The 23,067-nt window shown below is 42.0% G+C and overlaps 1 pseudogene; it reads right to left on the minus strand.

The window, feature by feature from the left end:
- LOC141785797 (uncharacterized) overlaps positions 1-9,183 on the minus strand; it is a 63,148-nt pseudogene extending 53,965 nt beyond the window's left edge.
- Between the last annotated feature and the right edge of the window lie 13,884 nt (positions 9,184-23,067).

The raw sequence follows: 23,067 nt of genomic DNA on the forward strand, positions 1-23,067 counted from the left end.
CAAACAATTGCACTACAAATACATTACCTTGTTTCTTTGTATCCTGGGAAAAGTTGTATTGAACAGTAAGGAGTTAAGAAAAGATTCGCTCTCCATTCATTGGTAAAACAAATGCACATTTTGGCAAGAATTGTGTCTTAACGACAGTGGGTGATAGTGCCTATGGGAAATGAAGTCTTCATCCAAGAACCACACCACTAATTCAGCCACAGGTGTCGGTGCAATCAACGCCAAATGGATAAATCTCTCAGTGCCTCAGAGCATTTTAAGCAGTACTTTGACTCAGATGGAGCACTGAGCATTGTGTACGTGTGTTATTAGACAAATGGTCAGAGTGCTGCTGGATGGTGACAGTCACATCACCTTGTGTGTTTTAACCAACCTTGGAGGCTACAGTTCAGGTCTTTTGCCATTTCACTATATATGTAACAAGTAAATGTTATAATGTTTGAAAAACATTTTGTCCACCATGTGACACATTGGGCACAAGGTGGACATTTAAAACCTTGATGCCAGCTGGTAGCTTGTAGAGATAACTGATCTTTTATTTTGCTTTTTGTTCAAAGTCCATCTCGCAGAATGTAAGACTTTCAGACTAACGTATTCAAGGTTCCTCTGAATAAATCAATTGGAATGTGTGTGTGTGTGTGTGTGTGTGTGTGTGTGTGTTTTCTGTCATACCTTCAATCCATTTAAATTATAAAGTGAAGGGGTGTCTTGTTTTAATAGGTAGATAATTGGTCGCCCTTATTTGATTGTAGTACAGTTGCATAGCGTATAGTGCAACAAAGGTTTCCACTTTAATTGGCATCATATTAAGGCATATCCATGAGTGTATGGAGAAATTACAATGGAAAAGATGGTCCTAAAGGTGAGTAATCAGCTTTACTAAAAAAAAAAAAAAAAAAAAAAAAAAAAAAGATTAAAACATATTGACCTAACTTTGACTTCATTTTTCCCATAATAAGCTTTTTACCCACCAAAGAATCTAACATATTAATGTTATGGAGTATTTGTTATTAGAAAAAAAAAGAAAAGAAAAAGAAAACAAGCAAAGAGTGTGTCATGTAAAAATACATGTTATTATGTTATATATGAAAATAAATATTGTGGGGGACCAAACCGTCTTTACTCTATTTGTGTAATTAACAGACACACAGACACATGTTCGTTTACAACCAACTCAAACCAGAACCAAACCAGTACAGACAAATACAAGCATGGAAAGACAAAAGACCAACCAACTGTCCAGCTGTCTATTTAGCAGTGCTGGGTTTTGTTCACTGTAAAAGAAGCGATGGCTCGAGCCGGTCTGCTGGACAAAAGGCAACAGAAGTCAGGGAGGTGGGCAGTCAGAGAGTTGTGTTCTGCTAATAATGGGGAGGAGGGTGCTGGCATTCAACCTCATGGAGCAGGGCCATGGAAACAGATGTGAAGGAGGGAGCAGGGCTGGTGCTAGTTGTGCATAGGGGCAGAGAGCTGGGACTGAGAGTGATTCGGCGGCAGTAGTGAAAAGCACAGGAGATAAGAATTAAAGGCAATAGGACAGAAAATAGCTGATAGTAGAGCAGAGATATGGAAAGGTAATGCTCGACTGGGAAGGGAAATCGACAGTCACAGTGGCTCAGCAGACAAAAAAGGGAGGAAGAAGGGGAGAGCTACTGTTAGTTTACTGGGGGAAAAAAGGGAATGAATCAGCTAATTTATTAGGGTCGGGGAAAAATAACGGGAGCTTACACTGAGACGGAGGGAAGAAACTAGGCTAAGTGCGAAAGGCGAAGCAAAGAGGAGCCGAGGCTCTGAACGTGAAAGGGCTCTTTGTTTCCCATAGTGCTCTGTTATGACACCAGAGCTGAAACTATTCATTCTAAATGGCAACAGGGACGAGGCACTAAACATGCATCCACAGCGCAGATGACAGAGCACAATCACACCTCTCTCCCATTCTCCCTGCTCTCATCTCTCAGCTCATCGTGTACCACTTTAATACACACCCTCCCTGCTTCTGCCAATTCAGACACACACATAATCAGCAGATAGTTCTCCTGGTGGGGTGAATATGCCTCCTCGTAGCCTTATCTATCTTATGCAATGCCTTGTAATAGTGTGACCATTATGGGGTAACATTGGTGATGGCTGCACTGGGTTAGTAGGAGCAAAACTGGCAGCAATCCCTAATGTCTCCATCGCTTTAGCATGGCCTATTTTCTCTTCTTTGTACTCTTTGCTGTCTCACAGTCCTTTAGCCGCTTGCTGTCATTAAAGACAGAGGCACTTGCATGTATTCTCGTTATTACTGAAGTCAGAGCCACTTATCAGGGAAAGAGTTTTAGTTCTGGCTCTCATTTAAATAAGAGACACTTTGTAAGCAGCACTTTTGTAGACTTTTGCTTATCAGCACTTACATCTGCATAGGATTAGAGCGGTGGAAAATGCAAGATGAGAACAGCGTGGACTGTTGCAATCATTAGGAGTACACTTGTGAAATCTTATATAAATTTGACATGGGGTTAATACATTTTCAAGCACACACGAGCACACAAAAACATGTTCAGACATGAAAACTTCAGAAGCAATAAGGGGAGAGTTCATAACACTCCCTGACCTGCTACCTCACTGCATGCGCCCTGCTTTGGCTGTCAGATGCGGTTAATGAGAACCTCTCGACTTTCATAGACCGGTGCTCTTATAGAGAACAGCCTGCTGGGATGCACTCATTCTGCATACACACAGACACAGAAACACACACCGATTACACAGGACCCCGAGAGTCTTGTCATTGCACTGAGCGAGACCCGCTGGCCTATTGTAGACCCCTGTGGCACAGGGATCACCTCTTATCCCCTGCAAACACAGAGCACACAGTGGGTAACCCAGAGCCACTAACACACACATGCATAAGCTCCACACACAGTCCTAAGCCTTCCTGAGCATTCACTTTTGCTTGATTCTCACATGTGCTTTCTCCTCAGCTCTCGTTTTAATCACACTTCTGTCCCCCCCTTTTCTCCATCTACCCCCTGTCTCTTTCATTTTCTCTCCTCTTCCTAATCCCTCCTAACATCCATCTTGCTAATGCCTGCCCCATCAACCAAACACCAGCACCCCCTCCTCCCTCCGGAGACGACTTCTCCACGGCTTCTGCTCTCCCATTCAGCCTAGCTTGTCCTCATGTATTCATAGAGATCTCTGATGGAGTGGGGAGTCTTTGTCAGCAGGTCAGCCCTCAATAACCCCCCTCTGACCTCGCAGTCTACCCACACAAACACACAGTCATGCGTTAGCGCACACACCCACACATACAAGTCCTTCTCACTTGCCATATGGCATGGGCAATGAAGGGCCAACAAAAGAAGCTAAAGAGGTGTCAGGGAAGTTTGGATGGGTGTGTGTGTGCAGCATCAAAAGGAGGCTAAGCAGCCAGCCATGGGGCAGTGTCCAATAGATGAAATTGATTTCTGTTTTTTGGATGCAAAGAGGAGAGGGAGGGAACTTTCCACCTTTTCTTCTGCCGTCAGACTTATAGAGCTGAATGAAGAGTAATGAGAGGAGGCCCTGATTGGAGCACAATGAGGGCACACTTGATGGAGTGTTGAGCAATGCAGATCTGTCTTCATCACCAGGTTGGATTTGTTGTTATGACAACAATACCTTTACCATCCCCTCTCTGCTATTATTCAGTCATCAGAATCATTACAATTCTCGTATCAGGATGTCATCATCAAAACCATCATGTCCTTGTTTTTGGGTGTTATGATTGCACCCATCTTTTAATGCCTTTCAACACCACATTCCTCAAGACAAATGATGTTTTGTGGTTAAAAGTCTCGTTGTTTTGTTAGTCCTTCCAGTGTTTGGGGAGTCAGGTTTTAGGTAGTACCAAACCATTTGTTCAGAAAATGGGAAACATGACTGTCCAAAGAAACAGATGAAGGTACAGCGGTGCTCATCAAGCCTGCACCTCGAGAGTTAACGCCATTTGTTTCTCTGGCATCTCCCACTCTAATAAACCTGATTCCAATTAGTAACTCATTATCAAGTCCTGGCCAAGCATCAGCTGCTGTATCATGCACATCATTTGAACTGTATAGGTTAGAGCATTGAGATGACTAATGGATGCAAAGCACCAACACTCTGTGTGAGAGGTAGTTGACCCCTGACTGGGAAAATAAAAGCAGTCTTAAATAAATAAACAAATATAGATAATAGGGCTGCCGGGGCGTGACATTTTACCTCATGTCAGCCATGATAATGAATGTATTCTCATTAATGGAAGGAATTAATTTATAGAAAAGAAAAATGCTAATGGCAAGTAAAGAGTGAGACTGCATGTTACATTGAAAACATGTTATCACTGTTGTGCTTCCTCAGATGAAATGTATCCCAGATTTGCGCTTAACAAAGATAAATTGATTGTTCAGTTTACCCATAAACTGATCAACTGTTTACCCATTACTTAATTATGTTTTATCCATAAACTGTGTATTTCATGGACAGAGTCTCAGTGATGTCACTAATTTGTTTCTGGTAATAAGTTTTTAAGCCAATTGTCGACAGGGGCCATGTTGGAAAAGCTGAACTCAACCCAGTTTCATTCAAGTTAGAATGAGATCAAGTCCCTGCTTACACAACGATGTTTCATCTGAAAACACTAAAATTTACACGTTTACACAGAAATGCTGAGGGACTGAAAACGCTGTAGTAAGCATGCCAGGCCTGTAGTCTGCACTGTAACTGTCTTGTCCAGAAGCCGCTGGGGAGATCTCCACTGAAGTAGAGTTGGGCTGATCATCTGGTGTGTTGGTGAATACTAAGTGCATAAGTGGAGCAGCAGATGCACATTTTGTTGAAAGACAGTCAGCAGATTCAGCGGATTGAGCAGCACAAGCACAACACGGTAGTTTGCGACGATCGTAACAATGGTACCGTTGTCCTGTTGTATGCGCTCACACTAAACGGAGCGTGATGTCAGTGTTTCCACTGAAAACGCCGGCTTACTGTTTACAGGGCAATGGTGTCAGCAGCATTTCAGAAAAACCCCACTCTAGAGGCCGTTCTCAAAAGTTTGCGTTTAGGTCAGCTGAAACGCTGTTTCTGTGTAAACGCGAGGCTGAAAGGCAACAAAACTTTTGTATGAAAGACATGGGTCTCTTTGTGGACAGCTACAGGGTGCCCACCTGTTAGTCTGTTAACTTAAGAAATAAAAAGTTTCAAAAATAATAATCACCATAACCATTTTTTTTAACCAGGTTAATTTTGATGGAAGCAAATGCCAACTGTCACAGCCATATCAAAGATTCAGAAAATGTGTTTTGAAGTGTTCTTTTCCTCTTGAATAATGAGGTTTTCCCCTGTGTCATTGGTGCTTGAATAAGCAAACATTTTCTCACATCTCGCTGCCTTCGCCATTTCAAATTTTACACGTACGTAACATTAAGCTATCATAAAAATACATTACATTCAGGTGTTTCAGTTGTGTTTCCCTCTTACAGCCCATTTTGTCCATAGATGTATCTTACTGTTTAATGTTTGTGTTTACGAAAGTTGTGTTCTAGTCTAGACATGTCAGGCACTCTACCTGCTGATCACACTGTGAGCTTACAGTAATAAGATGAGGACCTTGTTGGTTTAAACTGATGTTTTTCATATTAGCAGGGACATAACCACAGTCAGAGCATTACTCCTGTTGCTGAGTGTTATCCTATGGATAACTGTTGCAGCCACCCAATCTGTTGTCACGAGGAGGCACAGCAGGATCTTGTGTTGTGTTGCTTTGAGCTACAGTCATCTGATGCAAGGGGAGAGGGAATGTGATTTGCATTGACACGGCTGAGCCATGCAGAAATGGGTTATAGATGGCTGAAATTGTTATGTGTTGAGGAAAGTAGATAAAATGTGTTTTTTCACAAGTCCTGAGAGAAAGGAATGTGGTGGAATTTAAAAAAATGTTATGATTAAAAATGAACATTTTCATTGAGCAGGGAAAGCTTTTAACCTTGCACAGACAACTTGTATGTGCTCCATCTCTCTTCAGATGGCTGCACAAAAGCATTTCCTTTATGTATTTATGTAGCCTGCATTGATTCTTTAAGAGCCTTTCCACAGACCACTGTCGAAAACATACTTGACCCTCTTCCCTTTGAACATCAACCAGTGTCTGTATTTCAGCCGCTCAACTGTCTGCTAGTGGATCTGTATCTTTGTGTGCCAAAGTATCAAAGGCAACGCTGCACTGTTGTCAGCATTTAGACCTTTTCTCACCTCCGAGCAGAAACGCCAAGGGCCAAAGAGACGAGGAGCTCACAATCTGACGTCTGATCATATCAGGCCTGACTGAAATAGGGCATGAGAATCACCCTGCTGTGGACATATACGCACAGACTCTCACACACACTTTTTTAGATTTCCCTGTAGGCAGGGGGCAGGCAGGTTTTTTTGGCTTTTGCAGGCAAACGTACTCCAAAGCAATGTAAGGTGAGCCATTAGCTGAAAGGTATGCCTGTATTCTTTTCAGTGAATTTTGCTGAAAATAAAAAGCTTCAAGCAAACACATGTGACTCCTTGATGTTTTCTCGGGTTGTTGAAGGTCCAGAAGATATTTGCATTGGTTTGCTTGCAGTGACAAGCCTTTCTGTTACAACTTCTGCAGTCATTATTTCTGACTGCTGTGCATCTGGAAAACTCAGGTGTTGGAAAGGATGACGGGTTACTATGACAACTAGTAACTATGAGCTGTCATCACCAGGCTAAGCTATTGTAAAAACATATTTACAGAAGTTTTGAAAACACCAGACTTAAGTTTACAGGGGGTTCCACTGGGAGTGTGAAAAAGTTGTATCAAGCCATTATTTATAGAGTGGAGGGAGCTTCTCTAATCTGATACCTGATTTGGTGTCACATGAGGGCATTAGCTTGATCATGAGTCCATAAATCTGTTAAAAATAAATATAATAAGACAGATAGGAAAGAAAGAAAAAGAAAACCTAGAAGTGGAGTCCCAAAGAACAGAGACGACACTTCTGTGGCCCCTCATTGCTGCTTGAGGCAAGCAGCTTCAGGCTACATTAGCAGCTTATAACAAAACAAACCCATAATCTCTGCGGAGCAGTGGAGTAGCAAAACACTGTTGTTATCTGTGTCTGACAAGAAAGAAGGATGCATAGTATGAAAATGGCAACTCTTGTGGATCTGTTTTCTTTTCTTTTCTTTTTTGAGTTTGACAAAAGAGGGGGTAAGCAGTGCAATGCTTGGACAAATACTGTCGAGTTGATAAAAAAAAAAAGAGTCTTGCATCTCAACATGGAATTTAGCGATTAAAACTTTATTTTTCTTGACGTCATAGGTGTCGAGGCTGAGAATCGAATCAATCCTTGCATACTAATGTTGCATACAGAAATAAAGGACCAGTGACAGAAAAAGTTAAACCCTCACCTGATCAATCCTTTTAACAAAACCAATCTATAACAACTGTTATTTGACAAGATAAGATCCAGAACCATCTTGCAGCAGCACCAAAAGTGACAGTTTGTGCATCATGAGCAGGGGGTTTAGATTAATGCTAATGGGCGGATCGAAAGACTTAACCTACTTAAATAATATATTTTTATAATTGTTAATTAATCCAGGCAGTAAGGGGTTAATGTATTCAACATAATGTTGATTACGTAGATAGGAATGAAAGTAGTCAGAGCCTACAGGTAGATTCTGAAAAAGTGGTGGGTCTGAAAATGTCAGCCCAGCACTGGTGAAGGGCAGCAGCTGCATTGACAAAGCAGGAACAGAAACCTGAAATACTGCAGGTTAAATAGAGCCCCTTATTGGATGATATCTTGTCAGGTGATTGGGAGATCGAGGCATGCCAGATGTGAAATTAATGCATCTCTAGCTGACCAAGTAATGACTGTAAAAAAAAAAAAAAAAAAAAGCCAATGTACAGCTTTTGAGCTTATACAGTAGTTTTAGTTGTAGGGACTTGACAGTATACATTTTTAATACATCAGAAAATGTGAGTCAGCCCTGCAAACTTGGCCTCTTGTTTGCTTTAAAAGACTTAGCTGATTACAGCAAACATCAGTTCTTTGAACTCATGTTTCTTAAAAAGTGCAGGACAAATCTTGGAAAATCAGGAAAATCCAAATCTTAAAAAATGCAGGAGAGCCAACTGTCTGATTTGTTATTTGTCACACTGTCTGTCCAAACTAACTCTGCTGCCTCAGTATAAGCCCGTTCAATCCTACTTTTTATTCAATTAATTAATTAATTTTTGGGGGAACTGTGTTAAAGGAAAAGCCCACAGTGACCTACATTACATCTGGAAAGCATTCACAGCACTTCGCTTTTCCCACATTTCGTCATGTTAAAGCCTCGATACAAAATGGAAGAAAACATTTTTTTTATCCCCAGAATTCAACAGACAACAATGCACAATGACAATTGCCTTCCTCTTGGCTGTGTGCTTTGGGTTATTGTCTGAAAGATGAACCGTCGCCCAAGTCTAAAGTCAAAGGTGCTCACAAGCAGGTTCTTACCCAGGATGTCTCTGTACATTGCTGCATTAATCTTTCCCTAAATCCTGATCAGTCTCCCAGTTCCTGCTGCTGAAAAACATCCCCACAGCATGAAGCTGACACCACCATGCTTCACTGTAGGGATGGTATTTTCCAGGTGATGAGCAGTACCTGGTTTTGTCTAAACCTGACACATGGCATTCACGCCAAAGAGGATTTTCTTTCTCATGGTCTGAGAGTCCCTCATGTGCCTTTTGGCAAACTCCAGGCAGGCTCCCATGTGCCTTTTACTGAGGAGTGGCTTCCATCTGGCCACTCTGCCATACAGGCCTGATTGGTGGATTAATGCAGAGATGGTTGTCCTTCTGGAAGGTTCTCCTCTCTGCACAGAAGATGGCTGGATCTCTTACAGACGGACCATTCGGTTCTTGGTCACCTCCCTGACTGCTGCCCTTGTCCCTCAATAGCTCAGTTTACGCGGGCAGTCAGCTCTAGGAAAAGTCCAGGTGGTTCTTAACTTCTCCCATTTACAGATTATGGAGGCCACTGTGCTCATTGGGACCTTCAAAGCAGCAGAAAGTTTTCCCCAGATTTGTGTCTTGAGAAAATCCTGTCTTGGAGATGTACAGACAGTTCCTTTGACTTCATGCTTGGTTTGTGCTTTGACATGCTCCATCACCTGTGGGATATAGACAGGTGTGTATCTTTCCAACTTGGTGTGAGTTAATAAAAGTTAAGATTTTAAATTAGTAAAATTTAAAAATATGAGTTAGGGGTTCCTTCCAGTTGAGAAAACACAAGTTAGAACTGTAAGTTCCACCAACCCAAAAGCAAAAATCAAAAGGTTTTGTTTCATTGCTTAACTCAAAATTTTGCTAAAGTTTGTTGCCTTAAAATTTTGAGTTCTCCCCCCTTTTTTTCCCCTCAGTGTAGGAACTTATATTTTAGTCTGGCAAATAAACACACTGAGGAGACCATAGAAAGAGGGAGGAAATAAGGAGATCTGAAGCTTTTCACTTGTCCTCTTGAGGACATTTGAGACTTAAACCTTTCCAAAGTTGTTTTCTCACTCATGTCCCTCAAGTTTTCCCTGTCAGACAGGTGCTGGTAGAAAAATTCTTTCTGAGTAGGGCCAGAGTGAAAAATGTGTTTGTTTACATTCACATAAGCAGCTCATGTTTAAAATTAAAGGAGATTTCCACAAGTTCACAAACAGCAAGGGAAGATCTATACAACACAGGTTGCTAAGTTCTGTTTTTGTACAATACAAATGTGTGTAAAACAGGTGTCATGGTAGACTCTTTGGGTACATTACTGTGTGTATGTAGTAAAACAGTGTTTCTGTTCAGCTTCTCACAAAGAAATACACAGTAGATTAGAAGTCTTGCCTGACTACTTCAAAGATTTCCCCCATGTCGTGCCTCTGGCTTTAAATTAAACACTTCATCTTAAAGCTTGGTGGTGAAAAGAAGATAATTGGTTGAATTAGAATTAAAACACAAAAGAAACACCTTAGCATGGCATAGGAAAACTCTTCCTGTTCATCAGATGTCTTCCTTAAAGAAATTCATTTTCATCCCAAGAATAAGTGTGACATCTATCACAAGTGCCAGATAATTGTTAACACTTTGAATTAAAATAGAGAGGCACTGTTTAGCATTTCGGCACTTAGGATATGACTTACACACAAGCAGTGTCGAGATGGAGTTGCACACTCATGCACGTAAGCACACACAAAGTCACAAATCACAGGTCTTATTTAGTTCTCTGTCTGTGTTTTAATTAGAGTCGAAGCGGGCTAATCACCTCCTTAGTAGACAGCATCACTAATGAGACAGAGAGGGAGGAGCTGAAAGGGGGGAGGGAGCAGAGAAGTACACATAATTGAGAGGAGCTAAAAAGAAGGAGCGTGGAGGAGAAAGTGGCTGAGAATAAAGAAATAAGACATGAGAGGTTGTTAGGAGTAAGAAGATTTGATGGAAAGAAGCGGGGAAGGGAGGGAGAGAGGGATGGATATCTGATACAAAGAGTGAAAAGGAATCAAAAACCAGAGAGAGGGAGAGGTGGGTGGATGAAATAAATAGGGACGGTGGTGAAAATGAAGCTTGAGTTGACAACAAACGGATCGACTCAAAGAGAGACGGGTCTGGAGAGACAGAGAGACGGAGAGAGAGTCCGACTTGAAGGAAGCAAACACAAAACAAGAAAAGCAAAGGAAACTTAGAGAGAGTAGAGGAACAGAGAGGGAGAGAGAAGCCTGAGAGAAATAATTTACCTCCCACAAAGCCAGCCATGTCTAGGCCTTCGCTCCCCCCACTGCTTACCCTTCCCCTTGCCACCCCCTCTGAGGCTGCTCCTTTCATGCTGTCACCCTGTGAGTGTCTGAATAGTCTTTTATTATTCAACAGTCTGGGCAGGTCGCGGGGTCATCACACAGCCCACCATGCTGCCACCAGCAAACATCCAAACATACACACACTCTCTCAGAAGTAACCCTGCGCGCTTTCTCGTGCATGCACAGAAAGAAAAGGAGCAATTTGATGGCCGCAAACAGTCACAGAACTGGGAACTAGAGGCTGGTCAGCACTAACTTCAGGCATGCTGAGTTGACAAAGAGTGACAGTCCCCGATGCATTCATTAAAACACTTGTCCACCCTTTGTTAGCTTACTTTATCTATCTGTCCAATGCATCTGTAGAGCTAGGAGCTGGTATCCCTGCATTCTCTGAGTGTGTGTGTGTGCTGGTGTGACTGTGCTCGTGCATGTGTGAAGGTATACGTCTGTTTGTGTGTGACAGGAGGAAAACAGAGATAACAGTAGCCTGGTGGTATCAGCTCCATCTTATCTCCTACACAGCCAGAAGCAGGTATACAAGCTAATTGGAAAGTGCTAGACACACAGCAGACTGGTGAAACACATGCTCACCTTTCCAGCGAGCGGAGCCAGACGAGAGAATTGGCAGCCAGAGAGGGAGGGAGCCGGGAAGAATAAGAGAAACGGAAGAATCAAGTGATGGAACACCCTGAAATGATAAGGCGAAAATAAGACAAAAGCAAGAAGTGGAGGGAGGAGTGACAGAACAAGAGGAGGAGATAGAGATGTGGATAGAAATAGGAGGAAAATTACAGGACCGACAGCAGAGCTCACAGATACAATATCAACAAGACAAACGGTAACTAAGGCACAGTTCACTTGTGAAGTATCACAGGAATTGTGCCGATTCTGTCTGCAACTGTAATGTCAGCACCGAGGATAGGGACAAGTGGAAAACAAATAGCTTCTTCTGTATTTCTCTACAGTATGCAGCCCTTTCCACTCCACTTGGTAATGAGTCACTCTGTCAAATCCTCTCTTCAAATGTCAGCTTGATTGTTTTTCTAATGTGACGTCTTGTCCGGTATACGCTCACATGTTTGTGAAAGACATCCAAAAAACAAAAAAGTACGTTCACATCCTGGAATAGCCTTGGCTAACGTGTGCTTAGGTGACCTTCAGACATAAAGGCCCAAAGCCCTCCTGAATCACAAGTATACCTTTACATTATGAGGTAAGTGTTGTTTTTAATTTTTTGTGCCCAGGTAGATTACAGGCGGCAAGGTGTTGGTAATTTGCTGTGACAGAAGATTCAGTTTAATCACTGATTTTTTTTCCCCATAACCCTTTGCTGTTTACAGAATTATACTGAAATTACCTTTTTTGAGTAAGCTACTGTTGATATTACAGTAATATACTGTTATGATCACAAAAATCAGTTACAGTGTGCCAGAGGATAGAGTCATCCCTCTGGTGCATGCCTCCCTCTGTCTTATGTAATAGGTGCAAAAATATGTAACCACAGCCAATGCATCACACATTTTCAGGCCCCTTACATCAAAGTATTTGTTCTATAGTTGATCATAAAGTGTAAAACAACAGTTAAAGCCAAAAAAAATCACTGGACTGATGAGATTGTTTTAAGTTCTCCCTGGTGTAGATCCCTTTGGCAGTTGGCCATGAAGTCTCATCCCAGCGGCTTATTATTCTGTTTACTTCCAGTCAGACTCAGAGATCAGTGTCCCACATTCTCTGTTGTATAAGCATTTATTTGGACAGCTTAAACAGCTCATTTTGTTCTACTTTTATTTGAACTAAGCTTTTTAGGGAAAACATGTTGGTTTTGGTGGTTTTTGTAGCAGAATAAAAAAAATTCTTGTGCCAACAACAGCAGGGATCTGCCTGCTCTGGTGGATGTTGTCCACTGTAATGTCTTATAGAGCCCGAATCTCAACCCTTGTCGATCAATGACTGACTGAAACAGTGTATCTGTCAATGTTTCTTTTTTTTTTTTTTTTTTTTTTTTTTCACATTTTCAGGGGAAGAAGTACATGAAAAGACAGACCAATGAAGAAAATACAGGAAAATAAAAAGATACAACAACGCAGGACAGGACACACTATTGGAGTGGAACATGTTTGTAACTCTGCAACTTACACCAAATTGTAGCAGACAGTCTGCTGAAAGGGAGTATAACATTAAAGTAGGATTAAAGTGTTGCGTGACAATCACAATGTGCTTGGTGGAGGTCTGCCCTCTGTAAGTGCTTTTCTAGTTAATGAACTTTGTTTCCGTGATGTCACCTATCTGTTTCTGACACAGAGTTTTGAAGCTTATCGCTAGTGGGAGCCATATTGGAAAAAGGCAGGCTTCGAGCCTCCTCGTTTACAGCTATAGGGCACCTGCCTGCCAGTCAGCTGAGCTCTGCCTCTGATTGGAAAAACTTGTCATCTTAATATTCAATTAACTGCCAAGTTGGAGAAAAATTCACTCCCTGTTCAGTGCACGCCATTAGCAAAATTAGCCAATCCGACTCGTCACTTTTTTTTTTTTTTTGACCAGGTTTTAAATATGTTTTTTTCTGTTGTGAAAATGGCTTCTTTTGGCCTGGTGTCGATGTAGTTTTTGTTACTTCTGGAGGCAGTCCCAAGTGGACACACAAGGAACTGCAGTTTTTAGCACTTCTACATTGCTTCATAGTTTTAGACCCGAGATTACTATCGATCATGACCCAGAATACAACAGACAATAACCTTCGCCCACGTGGACTCTGATCAAATAGTTTTAGGAAAGTGGCACAAGTCCCTTTCAAAGGATGCTGGCTTTTTACATCCATCCATCCATCTATCCATCCGTATGTGATGAGGATATCTTTTTGAGCAATAGCTTAAGGTGCAATAACTCATGCTTGTACTCTATAACGTGGTGTTGTCTTTATTCATCTCTTTCACACTTTCCCCTCAGTGAAACGTCTTCTCCTATATTTTCACTGTTCAATGTCATGAATGCATTCTGTAGTAACAACGGATTCACAACACGACCGTTATATTCAGCATTGTTGTCCATTCATTACAGTAAATGTAAACAGTGGACCTTCATCAGCAGGTGGCTCAGAGACAAAACAGTAGATGTGGGAACAGTGTTTTTATAAATAAATTGAGCCACTTTCCCTCAAAATGCCTGTCATGTCCCTGCCACACATTATCCCTCTAAAGAATATTTTCGTCGAGCTGTATTTCCATTCCTCAGGTCTTTCAATCATATGAGTCATTATGGAGCATCTCCTCGGAATAAATCATCCGACCCTGAGCAGCCGTCGCACAAGTCTAGGAGCAGGTGAGAAGTTGTGATAATGGTTATTGATTAGCGCACCAGCACACTGTGTCCTGTCTTGTTTTTATTACAGATGAAACCTACCATCCCTCGGAGGCTGTCTCCACTCCCGTGTGTGCACTGAGGAGGAATGAGTGGGAGAGAGATGTTAAATGTGAGGTAGCTATTGGTATGTATAAAAGCAATCAAGCGTGAACAAAAGCTGCTCTTGATAACAGCGTTGTGCACGTGGGGATTCATTTGGCTAATTATGACGGATTCTTGTTAAGTTGCTGTTTAAAGAAAGCGAATTTGGACTGGGTTGTAAACAGCAAGATGAGCTTGTATCGATTGTTTTCTTTTTTTTCCCTGGATTTATGTTGTTAGTGTGATTGAGTATAACCTTATTTGTGTTCCCCTGTGTTTGCCCATGCCAGCATCCTCAGATCTCTCCGTCCTCTCCTCTCCAGCCTTTGATGAGGCCCCTGGGAGTGACAGCTCACACTTCAGCAACATGTTTTGTTTTCTCTCCCTTGTATCAGGGATCGCTGAAAACTCGAACCATGAGAGAGCCTGGTTGCCATTAATGTTTATTCTGCTCAGGAAAAAACCTCTGATGTGAGTTAATTGCTTGTTAGCCGAGAAGAGCCAATAATTACAGCCTAGGAGTGATGAAGACTTGACAAGACTTGTGTGATGATTAGTAACCGTGATGAATGTTTCTTTTTGGACTATTCTGCTGAGAATGTTTTTAAGGCAGAATACAAATGAATCCTAATGACTCATTATGCATTGTTCTTTTCAATTTAATCTTTACTTTACAGATCGTTGAGTTTTCTGCTACTCCACAACAAAATTATATACTTCTAATATATATCATCAGCCTCGTCTTCTCTCTTTATAAAACCATCACAGCACCAAACTGATTGACAATAATTGCTGCCCAGGTTAATGAGCCTGCATAATCTAAGAGTTCAAGTCTGAAATCGGCATGACAAGAGGGATAATCTCCTCCACACCTCAGTACCTCAGTGTAGGTGATTGACAGTAATCGGGCAGTAATGTAATGTATGCACTCAGATGAATCTTCATGTGAGGAGGTGAGACCCATGCAATGACATTAAACACAGTAATATTCACTCTAATTGTCGAGAGAATGAGGAGTCAAATTGCCCGAAATTGGATACACCCCATAAAATGTCATCTGTCCATCCATCGCTCATCAGATCCATCCATCATCCCTCAGTCAACCTCATCGCATTTTGTCCATTTCATACTTCTTCTATGTCTCTCCAGTCATCCGTTGCAAGTGCCCCCTCCTCTTTTCGCTCTTTCTCTCCCTCTGCAACTCACTGCCTGCTGAGCTGATTGAACATTTGCTGTTCGCTGTTTGGATTCTGTCCCAAATCCCCTGCATAAACTTGAAACACCATGTTAAGCATTCCTCAATAGAGTCCAACAGCTTGTGAAATATGTGGCCAATTTGTTCATGTTTGTTACGATGCTGTTTCCTGCCTAAGACATGATTGTCTAAATCCACTTTATCTCCCTACTTTGTATAACCTTTCCCAAGGACTTTTTCTTCTATCTCCGATCCAAGGTGCAGCTTTTCTTGTGTATAACTAATGGATCCTCAAATTGCGCATGCTTTCTTTCTCTCTCTCTCTCACACACACACACACACACACACACACACACACACACACACACACACACACACACACACACACACACACACATGCAGAGGAATCAAGCTCTTTATCAAGCACACACACTAACACAGGCATATTCAAGCATCCCAGAACTCTCAAGGCTGTCACAAATCAATCCAGAGTTGTGTTTTTGTTAAGCAAAGGTGAGGATTGGAGTGTGTGAATGAGAACAGAAAGAGGTTTTAATCATGAACATCTGAGGGGTACGTTGGAGAAGTCGCCATTTCTTTTTTTTCCCCCTTCTTTCTCCACGCCTACACGTCTCCCTCCCACACATCCCTTCATTTCTTCTCTTGACGCCTTCAGTTCCTTCTTTGTTTCCCCCTGCGTCTAATTCCACGCTCCCTCCTAACCTCTTTTACCCCTCCACCTTTTCCCTCCACCCTCCCTTGGAGACGGCCACCTTCTACACATGCTCTCCCTGACCCTTCCTCCCTTTCCCTCCTCTGCATATTCCTCTCTTCATCCCTTCATCCAGACATTTATCGGGCTCTAACATATTTCAACTTTTGCCTCCACCTTTACATGCTCCTGTCACTTCATCATCCCTCTCCTGCTGCTTTTCCTTGCTCCTTCAGCCCTTTCCACTCCTCTTTATCATGGCCCCCAATCCATTCCCCATTCCACAGCTGCCAGCTCTCAGAACCTCAGGAACCGTAAATCTGGTGCAACCCCGGGAAGTGGGTCACCGGGGGACACTTAAACTTGTAACACACTAGCGAGGGCCTAACCTCTAGCATGAAAATCTCCATACATGTGGGGCCACTTGAGCACACACACACACTCACACAGGTTTTATGAATGTCTGGGCTTTAAACAGAGCAGTCTAAGTGTAGGTCTGTGTTATTGCAGCTTATGTTTTTACCTCTAATCAATCCAGGTTGTTAGGATTTGTTTGCAGGAGGAACAACGGGGGCTTTGTGTCATACAAACCAGGCAGGGCTTTCCTGAGCCTGGTTTCCTCCAGAAAGCCCACACCCATCAGAGTCTGGTATGTTCCAGCTCCTCTGGTTATGGTGTGTGCTTCATGTGTGTGTGTGTGTGTGCTCCTGGGATATCTGGTTCGAGTTAGGCTGATGCCCCTATTTGTTCTACTTCTCAAACACGCTGTTACTTCCAGTCTAACATTTCCTAATTTAAACATGATGGAAAAACCCACAAAAGTCTTTGATTTCTCAAATCTCACAGTAACACACACGTGACCTCGACCTCATTACAAGTTCTTAATGAAAACCACTTTGTGGAAAGAAAAAGTTCAGCTCTGCCATGCGTCCGTCAGAAGTGATTTGCTTATACTGATGCAAATGTTCAGATACTGTTCACACATGCTCAATGGCCAGTTTGAAAAAAGCAGCTGTCACTGCGGGTTTGAAACTGATATCCCAGGGATGATTGCTGCCTTCATGTGAAAAAAAGCTTGGCCTGTCCTCATTACCAGCCTGACACACACATTTTGTCAAAGAAGTGGCACCAAATGGGACCAATTCAGGTTGGATGTGGCGCGTCTCCGAAAGAGTTCCTTTTCTAAAACACTAATCTGTGGACCACAAATTAACTGTCAGTCATCAGCTGGAGACAGACATCGTATCGGGGAAAAGGCAGTCCCCAACAAATCAACAACATGTCAATCAAACACACAACACCAGCTCACAGCCATCGACACAAGAGGGAACACAGTCTTGGGCAGACACTTTTTATACACACACACACACACACACACACACACACACACACACACACACACACACACACACACACACACACAGACTGATGGGTAGGTGTGTCTTACATGTAATAGCACTTACTCCTAATAGGTCCTAACTCTGTTTTCACCATTAATTCAAGGTGACTCATGCAGAGCAGCGGAGAAGGGATATGAAGCCCTCCTAATTAATATACATTTTCAATTTATATTGCCTCATTGGATTACAATATAATATCATAAAGGCCCTTCTATCTTCAAAAAGGAGCCATTTATGGGCTGAGGAAATGTTTCTGAGCATCAATTTGACAGCCATGTCTGCAGATATGTGGAAGTGTCTTGATATGATGTGGAGTTTAATAGCCCAGAATCAACATCATACAAGGAGGAAAATAAAAAACACCAGAGGAGTCTGGACAACAAAGGCTGAATCCGAGGATTTAAAGATGTCAGCAGAGAAAATGTCAGATACACGTTTATATTTCTGCCTCTCAATTTTGGATTACCCGATCAATACAACTCTATTATACTTGTGTAGATCTGTATGTATGAGCGTTGGATAGTTAGCTTGGTTTAATATTGTAAAACCTCTGCAACAAGCTCATCTGAGACAAGAAGCAAAGGGATACAGCTAGCAGAGTTGTCTTACACATATCTAAAGCTCCTGTGTCTGCAAAACTTTCTCAAAAAGGGCGACATTTAATTTTGAATAACTGGCCGAGGACCAGCATCTCTTACCAACAGATGTTGGAATGCTCTTTTTGTCAACTATTTCTTTTAGACTGACTTTAACAATTAAACCTCACATTTCCCTCAGTTGTCTCTTGATACCAGAGGATAAGTGGACAGTTTTCTGCAGTGTTACATGCTGCTTGGACATCAGCAAACTCTGCTTCTTCTCAAGGAAAGTGTTTTCCAGTAGGGGGGGATATGGGAAAAATATGTCAGGATGTTTTTGAAACAGGATTAAGATTATATCACAATTGGTTTACAGGATGTTTTTTCCATATATGTTTATTATACAAAGTACATTTTTAGTATTTGTTCTTTTTACCAGTAAATGTGAATTACTGAATAAACAAACTGGTACAGAACCGTAAGAACAGAAAAGAGAGTGTCTGTATGTTTACAGTGGAAATATACAGGTAGCCCCTGCCTCCCCATTCCAGCTCAATGATGAAAAATAATGTACATAAATGGAACACAATGAAAATTAAAGACAGAGAAAAAAAAGAGTAAATTAAAAATATATATTACTTAATAATGGTTGGGCACCTCTTAATCTGGCAGAACTTGTAGGCTTATGAAATATGGTAAAAAAGGGATTCCATTTATGAAAGAACTTGTCTGTCTTACCCCTGAGTGTGTATTTGATTTTTTCAAGTTTCAGAAAGGAGATTGTGTGCTGTAGCCATTGTGCAACAGTTGGAGGATTGGGAGACTATGTAAAAGTATTCAGCATCTAGCTAGTAATGTGGTGAAGTCAATGATTTCCTTGTGCACAGGAGTAGTGACTTGACTCAACTGGAGTCCCAAAAACGGCTATGAGTGGACATGATTGCAGTTGTAAACCTGTGACAAGTGAGATGTTATGGAAATAACCAGACCAAAAGATTTGCACATGTGGACAAAGAACATGTGACTAAGGTGACAGGTGGAGCTCAACCACCTGTCACATGTATCCTCCACCTCTTCGTAAAACTCAGCTAGTCTTGATTTAGAGAAGTGGGCCCTATATACAACCTTAGAATGAATGTGGGTCAGATGTGCACAAGATGTAACAGTATGCATCCCTTTCGCAGCCTCCTCCCACCACTCTTCACTTATATCACACCCCAGCTCTGACTGCCTGTCTTTATTTTGAATGATCACAATGATCAAGAATGTGATTGTATATTGTTGACACCTTTCCTTTTATTCTATTAAACTGAAGAGTGAGACATTTCTCCAAGAAACATTGAGATGGGATGTTTTTTAAGACTATTTTGAGCTGTGAACAACATCTTTAGCCCCAGATATTAATTATTCTGGATTCTGAACATTTTTGATGCACCAATTTACAATTTTACCCCAGAATTGTGACCTTGAATGTATTTCTCAAATGTATGGACCCTAAATGTCCATGAAGCACTTTTCCATTGATAAATACATTGATTTAAATATGTCAGCAGTAAGAGTTGTTGAGTTTCTGCAGAACATACAGAGCTTTAGCTTAACACAAGTAGACTATGCACAGTCCGGTGTAAAGTGAGACATAACTGGGTTGGGTTTTGTTTGTGCAAATGACAGTAAATGTAATGTACATATGATTTAGAACATGATTCGTGTCAGTAACATTTTTAATACAGGCCTGATTTTGGACATGGCTGGTATACTATGTCTATTGTGTTTGATAATTTGGCTGACAACAACAGTTACACAGATTTGAAACTGGTATGAATCACCCCATCTTGTTCTCACTGAGAAAGTAAACAGGCATGTTTCCTCACATGTGGAGTTATTCATGTTGAGCACGATTCCAGTTTTACTGCAGCTTAGAAATTCACAGACCACTCTGAGAAAAAAAAAAATCAGCTCTGAGGCACTAAACCATCTACTCACTAGTATTCCAGATCTAGGATTACATAGAAATCATTAAGAAAAAAAGAGAAGAAAGAAACACAATCCAAAAGATGATCAATTAGGTTTCCCAACCCAAATCCTGCATAAATGCCAACTGTTGTTGTGTGTACAGCATCAGTTATTCCTCATTTCTGTAAAATGCTGAGAGAGAGGAGCACAGTACAGAGTGTTGTCGGGCTGATTTCTTGTGAAGCGTTTGTGTTTCTCTGTGCCATGTCTTGGTGGGACAAAGCACCTTCCTGTCAGTGCTGTTCAGTCAGATAAAGTGTGTGTGTGCTGGCATGTGTGTGTGTGTGTGTGTATATGTGTGCACGCCAGGCCAGCTAGGCATGAATCAGAGGGAGAGAATGAGGCCAAGCAAGAATGACTAAATGATTATGACATCATGAAATGATCAGAAACTAAACTGTTCTTTTATGTTTAGCAAATAAATGCATCAGCCAGTATCCCTAAAAAAAACACACAATGGAGAGGATTGAATGAAAAAGAACAGGAAAGGAGTTTTTTGAGTTTCTTTTGTGGCTTCACAACACAGGAAAAATGGCAGCTCTAATAGGGGGATTTAATGGGCAAACCTCAAAGCAAGCAGTTCACAAACTTCCAGTCACCACAGGCTTTGAGAGTAGAGTGGAAAAGAATACAAATGCATTGGTCAACCATACAGACCATCCAAGCCAAGGCAAAAATGACACTTTGTACTGGTCTTGCACAGGAAAGGTATGAATATTTCATCCACCTCTCCTACCATATAAGTCAGTGGAGTCTGTAAAGGAAAAAGCAATAACAGGCTGTTCTTCTTATGGGCTGCTGGCTGATGAGCTGGTGGAGCAGTGTGATGTGCCTAAAGGTGACCAGACACATTCAGTCTTTACCCCTTAGTTCTTCAGGGGCAATAACTTTGTCACCCAACTGTTGACATCGCTTGCAATATGCTGCACTCAGAATGTGATCACCACATGCACTGTGAGCAAGAACAAGGCAGGGCACCCTTTTTTCCTGCCCCTCCAGATGCACACGCACACACACACAATGGTGGCCAACGAGTCATAAAGTAATAAAGCTCTATGGACCCCTGATGAAAGCCACGAAGAGGGGGTTAGGGAAGAAGAGACTCGCATGAATAACAATCATTACAATGATGGGAGTGAAAGTGTGTGTGTGTGTGTGTGTGTGTGTGTGTGTGTGTGTGTGTGTGTGTGTGTGTGTGTGTGTGTGTGTGTGTGTGTGTGTGTGTGTGTGTGTGGAGGGGGAGGTATCAACTTCTCCCTCCTGCAGCAGTGAAAGCAAACTCCCATCCCCTCTGTGGTCCCACTCCTCCCCTCTGGAATGGCATCCACCAAATCGCTGCTAATTGAATAAGTGACAATGAGCGGGCAGAGGACGCGACAGATGCTCGCGTGCCTTTACAACCCAAAATTGCGAACACCAGTGTGTGCTTACGCGTGCACGCGCATGCGAACATTCCTCTTGTTCCCGATCAGAACTGGGTCGGGAGGTGGGTCTCCGTCACCGCTCCACCTGCTGAGCCATTGACTTGGGGAGGGTGGGTAGGGCTAGTGGCAAGCTTGCCATGAATGTTTGTGACAGACTTTTAATTCACACTACCACTTTACGGCTACAAGGCCGGGCACATAGAGGCAATAATGAGAGAGCTGCACCAAGCCTCTGGAGCTGTTTGTTTGTTTGTGCTGATCGCATGCATTTGAGGAGAGATGCAGATCGGGGCCTCAGAGCCGCCGGTGGATCAATAAAATTATCTTAGGGAGCTGCAAACGGGAGGAGTTAAAGAAAAAAACTTAGTAAATCCCAGAAACAGACCAATCTTTGCACCTGCTGCAGAGCACGAATATTTTTAGCTTAATTATTGCCATTCTTAAGAAGTTGGATCGCTCTGTCTACTCGGCTCCTCTGGTTATGTAGCGTGCCTAAATGTATTAAGTCTCCATCTGCTTTTTACTTAGATTATACCCCCTCTATACATTAATTGTTTTATTCTCCGCAGTGTTTAAGACCCCAGTTTACCCCCACCCTTCCAACTCTGTCTCTTTCTTTTGCTCCCTTCTTGCATAAACTCCGGAGCTGACTTTGTTCTCCAAATGTGATTAGCGTCTCTGGGACGCAGGGAGTAATTGCATTACTGCATTGTGCACATTTGGAGCTATGGAAATGCTGGGTGCCCGTATCGAACCTGTTTAAATAAGCGCACTATGGTGGAAGATGTGCAAAATGGAAGAGAATGCAAACATTTTGCAGACACGGCCCAGGCAATGAATAGACACTGAAAGGAAGAATAAAGGTTTTCCGCCAATTCAAGGCTTTGGGGTTTAAAAGGAGCTTCTGGTTGATGTCCATGCACGTTTGGAATATTTAATAAGTTTTTGTTTTCAGCCAAATGTGCAGAAAGCTTTAGAAGCTGTGCAGATGCGATGTGTTAAACCGTTTATCCCACACTGAATGACCTGGTTCAAACAGATAACATCTCCAAGCCTTGTGATGTTTTTATTTTACATTTCTGTTGGAGACAGCCAGTAGCAGATGGTAAATTATTCATCTGTTTAAAAAGTCTGTATCTATCTATATCTTAAGGGCAGCAATGGTCTTGGAAAATGAGTAAAAGTTAAGACTGAGAAATGACTCTCAGTGAGGGGTGATACGGGTTTTTGGCTGATACACAAGAAGCTTGTAGTTCTGCTCTGGATGGTTACCATCATATCTCTTATCACATCCATCACATCATCCTCATCGACTGCTATGTTATTTGGTTTAAATATTCGTGAGGCTTTCGGGAACTTGTTACTGAAGGAAAAAACAGCTCCTATTCTTTTTTTTCTTCTTTACTTTTTCTCTTTTTACGCACATGCGGCACACCTGAGCCTCATGCAGGCGCGCAAAATGTGA

This window comes from Halichoeres trimaculatus, unplaced genomic scaffold (genome assembly GCF_033239565.1).
Source record: "Halichoeres trimaculatus isolate MK-OKI-2021-1 unplaced genomic scaffold, fHalTri1.1 fHalTri1_scaffold_2, whole genome shotgun sequence".
Lineage (NCBI taxonomy): Eukaryota > Metazoa > Chordata > Actinopteri > Labriformes > Labridae > Halichoeres > Halichoeres trimaculatus.